The sequence below is a fragment of the Schistocerca serialis genome, chromosome 4 (genome assembly GCF_023864345.2).
Source record: "Schistocerca serialis cubense isolate TAMUIC-IGC-003099 chromosome 4, iqSchSeri2.2, whole genome shotgun sequence".
NCBI classification, from domain to species: domain Eukaryota; kingdom Metazoa; phylum Arthropoda; class Insecta; order Orthoptera; family Acrididae; genus Schistocerca; species Schistocerca serialis.
Window position 1 is genome coordinate 242,840,314 of NC_064641.1, and position 6,866 is coordinate 242,847,179.

At 41.9% G+C, this 6,866-nt stretch overlaps 1 long non-coding RNA gene across 1 annotated transcript in view; it reads left to right on the forward strand.

The window, feature by feature from the left end:
* LOC126474971 (uncharacterized) overlaps positions 1-2,011 on the forward strand; it is a 34,120-nt gene extending 32,109 nt beyond the window's left edge. The window contains exon 3 of the long non-coding RNA XR_007586615.1: positions 832-2,011. This is a non-coding gene — a long non-coding RNA (uncharacterized LOC126474971). The remainder of the gene's footprint in view (positions 1-831) is intronic.
* The last annotated feature ends 4,855 nt before the right edge of the window (positions 2,012-6,866 follow it).

The window sequence follows — 6,866 nt, forward strand, 5'->3', positions numbered from 1 at the left end:
CCGTATCGTTTCTCATCCCTGCACCTGTCCTCTCCCACCTCCAGGGTCTGTTAAACATAAACACGCTGTAGTGGTACGCCTCAATTTCTGAAGAGTGTCAAGTGGTTCACAGTGACAAAAAGTCTTGGAACACCCAATCTATAGTAATATTTTATTCCGCGAATCTAAAATTGTTTTTTCCTATAATTCAAGGTTTTAATAAAATTGTTTTTTCCTATAATTCAAGGTTTTTGACACTTGTAATCAATTTAGTGTAATGTGATTCCGTGTGAGCTTAAACCAAGTTATAATCTAAATATTGCTGCTGTTGTGGTGAAAACGGTCGTAATACAGTGCGGGTATTAACATCGAAACTCTAAATAGACTGCAGTGGAATAATCACAGTCCTGTGCTTTGATATGTAAATATACAGTTGTTTCAATAAGGAGCAGCGGTTGCCACCTTAATCATCGCTTGATTTTTATTGAAAGATGTGACTCATACTCAATTGCCGTCCTATATTTCAATAACTGTTTTCACTTAACTCTTCTTCCATCGCTATGTAGTAAGTCATTACAAGAAAAGCTGTTTGCTCCCATCCGTTACCCTGGTCATTTGTATTATTTTTCAGTTAATACTACTATATACACAACACCAAACAGTCTTCAAAACTGTGCAGAACTCTCCAAATTTTGTAACTGTGTCTGGAATAGCCTGTCTAAAATTTCCTTCTGTAAAATTTCGAAGATACAGATGTATAACCACCCATTTACAAACTATAAAATACCAAAAAATTCAACCACATTGTCATTTTTACGACTAATTTATTTATCTATTTTCTTTTTTTTTCAGACCAATAAGAAGAAACAAACTGACCAACTATACCAAGGAATTGTGAATCTTAAATAAGTAGAGTGTAAAACAAAAATTTTACAGTGATATGTGAAAAACAGAACAACCTGTCTCACCTTCTGTACAGTGTGTGTAATCGTAGTTAGCCCTTGCAGCATATATGTGTTTTTTCAAATAAGAAATATTTTTGTGGATAATTAATGACAAATATTTATGTAATTGTGATGTTACAATTGTGTATTCTATTGGATAATGTGGCTTCATTCGTGTTTGTGTACTCCAAAGTTTCACATCTGTTTAGAAGCTTTACAAAATTCGCCACAATATTGAATTTAAACTGCAGAAGCTAGAAAACGACTGTTGGATAAAAGCCGAGTCCAATATACGCCGTGGAGACATCATTTAGAAATGCAACAAAAAAGCTCCTGAAATTCGGTAGTTTTCTTTACAGTCCAAGATAAATAATATTCCAGATCAGGCATGAGCCTATGAAAAGTAACTGAAACTCGTCGTATTGGCCCAAGACGTCTTATCGTGTATCTAACTCCCGTTTGGATTGTGTGAACTGTTGTGAGTCTTCTCAGCTTGCCGGCGGTGTTCCGTGTTGTTATAGCCTGCACAACCGGAATTATCACTTCAGTCTGTGAATGTCACAACATTTCTGTATATAGTGAGATAAACTTTCTGTGAAAAGAGAAATAGTAACATCGTTGGTCGCCTCTGCGTATATTGTCATAGCGCTTAAGGGATGAGTACTCAGACGGAATGAATATGCGTTTTCAAGCTCTTAGTCATTATAAAAGAAGAGAGGAAGAAATATTTTACTTGTTACCAGAATTCAGCTGGATTCTTTGGAGCTGCAACGTGCAAAAACATATTTGACTTTTAGACTGCGCAGTTTCAAGGTCGCTTCCTAGTTTTCAAAATTTCAGGAAGCACAGGTTTTCAGCTTCAAAGAATCGGCGTATCTCTTACGGGTCAATTTCTCTCTCCAAAAAGTAAAAACTATAAATGTCCAAAATCTATAATATATTGTAAAATTTGTGTAAATATTGTTGTTATTGTAATCGTTTCTTGCCACCTATCACATCGCCTGATGCATCAACTGAAATGTCTACATTCTGTGTATATAACACGCAACAATTAAAATTATAAACGGGTATTTATTATAAATGTAAAAGTCAACTATATAATAAATATGATTGCTGTAAATTTAGACCGCAGTTTTATTTTTATTTTATTTTTTTTGTCAGTGGGGAGCTAAACAAAACTTCCAAAATGCCTCTGATTTGAATGATCATTGTTTCTGTTCAAACAATTAGTGGTTTATGAATCTCTAATTACTTTCCAAAATAACTGCTGCGAATATTGTACATAGTATATGAAGTTCATTAAAATGGCATTTCCAGATGATATGTGGACTTAGGTTCCGGACAGCATAAAGTACTGAGTGTTTAAAAAAATATGGCTTTGCATCGAAAACATATTTGCTCATCTTGTATTTCCTACTTCGAGTTCATCGGCTCCCTACTTGGAAGAACACTATTTATTGAAGCTGCTCTACTTCAGTCCAAAGGTAAAAGGGAAGAAATAGTTACAATCTAGAAGAAGTTTACAGAAATTGGAGACTTTTGTAGTGGGAAGGGGGATCGCGGTTAACTCAGGTACCCCGTCCATTAGACAGTAGAGTTAGAGAAACATTACATTATTTATTGCATCAGATACTGCAGTTGTGTTGGCACAATTAGTTGCCAGGTTCGCACGTCGGCTATGGGGTGCGGAGAAGGCACTGGACACGGCAAGCAGGCTTTTCGGACAAATTACAATGGCTAGTAAGCCGTGGTGAGGCAGACACACAGCGTCAGCGATAGGGCAGGTGGGGCAATGCAGAGTTAGCCGCAACGTTGTCGTCTGCTGCAGCCGGTCCAGTTTGTGGCGAGGGGCGTGGCTCAGTGCAGGGAGCACGCAGAGTTGAATCAGCGACCCCAGGGTGGATTGCAGCGGCGATGAGCAGCGGAAGTAGTGTGTGTCCACAGAAGGTAGGCGGCGACAAAGCACGTGGTCCGACCCAATGGTGGACTCCCGGTGAGGTGGCCTGGAATCCGCAGCAGTCAACCAATTGTTGGGGCCCGTCTGGAAGGCACCAGTTCGACACACTGCAGCATCAGGTCTACACGCAGCCTGCAGCAGTTAGCAGAGGTGGCGTCTAAGCAGTGGCAGCTACACTGGTATGCAAAACGTAAGGACGAAAGTAACTTTCTCATGATGTGTCACTCCCAAGAAACGTAACTCAATAAAACTTGGACCACACTTTGGAAGAACTGCTGTAGTATGGTATACTACTGTGTAGTATAGAAGGTAAGCGAAAGAAATACACAATGACAAGAACAGGAATGCCGTTTTTATACAAAGCCTATAATTATACTGAATTCACCAAGACACTTGACATGAAAAAGGTTGGGACATTGTTCTTAACAGGGTGTGTGATAACCAAGGAGGGCAGTGCATGATCAGCAACGTGCTCCCATGCCGGCCACATGGTTGATACAGAGTTACTGCGGTAGGTCGTTCCGTTTTTCCACTAGAACAGCTGGGAACTTCTGGATGGTCGCTGGTGCACATGTATGTGCTGCAGTTCATCTCCCCAATCCTTCTCACTCGTGGTCCATTGGATTGGGAGAAAGGCTAGGCCAGTTCATTCGTCGAATATCCTCTCAGTCTAAGAGCTCCCCCATTTGTGCAATTCGATGCGATCAACGTTGTCATACATTAAAATGTAGTCAGGGCTGGCTGAGCTTTTGAAAAGACGTACATGGGGAAGGAGAACAGTATTGAAAAAGGTTCACCACTGAGTGTACTGTGTTAAAAAATTTCGAGGTCAGTACTCCCGTGCAACATTATGCCTCTTCAAACCATTACGTAAAAACGATCGTGTGCAGAGCTCTTCACAGAACATCAGAAAAGGCCACAACTGCCGACATTATAGAACTCCTGACACCTCAGGAGCAGACTCCAGCAAACAGGTCAGTGCTCCCTCTTCCAATGCTACGAAGCCTCCTCTGGCAGTCAAACCAAATGGGAAGCATCATCTACAGAATGAAACAGGCTATAAACCTTCGAGACATGTAGACCTCATTTAGACGGTTCTAATGATTCGCTTTGGAGACAATGGAAGCCGTAGCCCCCTCAAGCAACTATATAGCCCTCCAACTAAGCCTCCATCTGCTGCAGGATTTACTGTAAGGTGGAGAGACGAAGTGAGTGGAATACTTCACCGTTAAATGGCCGCCACACTACAGTTTAACATGAGTGGGTTCAGGAAGCATGTGAAGGAATGACAACTACTAGCACAGAAATGTTCCCTGTCCTTCTGTCTACAAGAAACATATTAAATCTACTGACCCCCTTGAGTTGCAGGGCTTTACCATTCATTGCAAGGATAACCTGACTGGGGAAAGGGCCAAGAAAGGGTTAGCTGTGTTTGTCGATAACCTTTACCACCCCTCTGCTCTACCCGTGGTAAGTTCTGTATGCCCTTTGTATTTACCACCACAGGAAGCGATAGATTCTGAGGCTCTCGCACTTCTCAAGGACTAACTCTCCCGACCATTTCTCCTACAGGCACACTTCAGTATATGTATTGTATTATGTGTCTCACGCTCTACTTATCTTAGGGTTCGAGTTTGAGAGAGACTTATAATATCTCAGGATCTTTGCATCCTCAACAAGGACAGTACCATTCATTTTCCTGCTGCTGCTAAGACGTCCTCAGCTGTAGAACCCTCTTTCTGCTTCCCTGCGCTCATACCCTCTGCTCAGTGGGAAGAAACAGATGACCTACGTTCCAGTGTCCATTTTCTACTCCGTATTCACTATATGCAGCAATCCTTGAAAGAAAGCCATCGAAAATCAGCAGACCAAAGTAAACGCCGTCTGGCCAGCTGGCTGAGAAAGCTGGGACAGCGTGCATGAATGAATGGACCACATCGCAAGTGTCATCCACCATGCCACTGGCATATCCCTCCTAAAATGGGATGATCTTAGAAAGCAGCCTGTACCATGGTGGACTGATGCATGCAGTTCAGCAGTCCAGATCAGCGAGAGTTCTGTGATGATGTAATTTCCGTTCAACAACAGGAAATCGCGCAGCCATGTGTATCCTGATAGGCAAAGCTCGATGCATTATCAAAGAGAGTAAGAAAACGTAATGTCACGAGATCCTGGACTCTCAACCGCTTCGCATGTTCTACAAACGTATGGTAAACCATCAAGAAGGTTTCTGGTACGTGCATTCATTTAATAATAGCAGCGATGTTGGTTTAGGGATGACTGCAAACAATGCCTGGAGACAGTGCCAACAGGGATACAGCATTCTGCCAGTATTCTGCGAAAGTGGAGATGAGCGAGTGGGACATCGGATCCTACAGTTCTGCCCTACAGCTGCTGTTTCCCCAAAAACGTCCAATCACGACCAGATCCAGTACTTGCATTAGCCTCAGTCGAAATTCTTCTCTAATGTTTTAATTCGATGTGGCAGACAGGAAAATTTTATAAGTCACTGCTAGAGGCAATTTTGATGTCTCTCCTCAAATCAAGAAAGGACCAAACGTGTCACAGTAGTTACCAGTGCTTCACCTTCACGAGATCTGTACAGAAGTTCTTGGCGCATCCAGACAGAGGCAGCCATTCAATAGGCTTTCCTGTACATATGTATGTATAAATACAGATATCACTCATGAACAATTCATACCTGGAGTTTAACATATTCAAACCATTTTCCACATTGTTCTGCTTATTCTATTTTTCGATAATTTTCATGTTCTATGTGCAAATGTTCAATGTATATGCTATGTTATGCTTACATTACCAGTTGTGGGTTCCTAGTTTTTGCAGTCTAACTATAATACAGAGTCTCATTCCAGCCAGGACAGCTACAAACTATAGTTCTTCTAAATGTCAACACGACAATAAGTGCTAAAGCCACTGTAAAATTTCACACATGTATGTGGATAGCTGTGGAGGTAATCCATATACCGATGTCTGGTCTGGATTAGTATATGGAAGTGGATCCATCCTATGTAGTGTCATGGGTCACCCACACAGCATCTAGAAATATCATTTGGGTGGATCCAGCACATGCTACATTTGGAAACAAGACATTACTTTCAATCCACCACAGGATGCTATCGTCACTGATGCCACCCTGTCCCCAGTCCCCCAGTTCCACCAGGGCAGGTGCTATGGTGTTCTGCGGTGGGTTCAGAGTAGTTCGTGGAAGGTGGATCTGTCCATTTTAAGAGTGGAATATTGTTTGATATGGATCCACAATGTGCTGCATGCAGGATTACTGTTTAATGGACAATCGACTTGTGCAAAGTCCAGGATATTGTTTAGGGTTGATCCATCTGAACAGATTCTCTGATAATGTTTGGGGTGGCATCCACATGCACAAAAAATTCTGGAATAATACTCACTTTGGATGCAGTCATGCATAATCTGGTTTAGCATCCAGAATTAGATCCACTGATGTATGATACAGGTAGTGTCCAGATATCGATCCACCTGCATTATATCTGGAAATATTCTGGTGCGTCCAGCTTGCACTACATTCAGGGTTAGAATACTACTCCAAACCCTCGCCATGATGCTTCTGCCATCGTCCCCTGCCACCTCCACATGCCCCTGATGGCACCTGCAGCATCTTAATCTCAATGGAGTGGAGGGAGTGGAGGGCCCCTGTGGGAAGCCAACAAACAAACTAGTGTAACTTAGCAACGTGTCTTTACAACAGCATAACGCCAACCCATAACCTCCACAGCAATCCATGCACATGTGCGTGTCTTAGTGTTGGGTTTGGCACTTGTTATGTGTGTTGACATTAGGAAGAACTATAGTGGGTAGATGTTCTCGCTGAGTTGAGACTCTGTATCGCAGTTTGATAGCAGAAAAAGCAATTGACACCTGGTAGTTTAACCAGTAAGAGCACGTATGCAGTTGCACATTTACATTCAGTACATTGAAGAATACTGGATAAA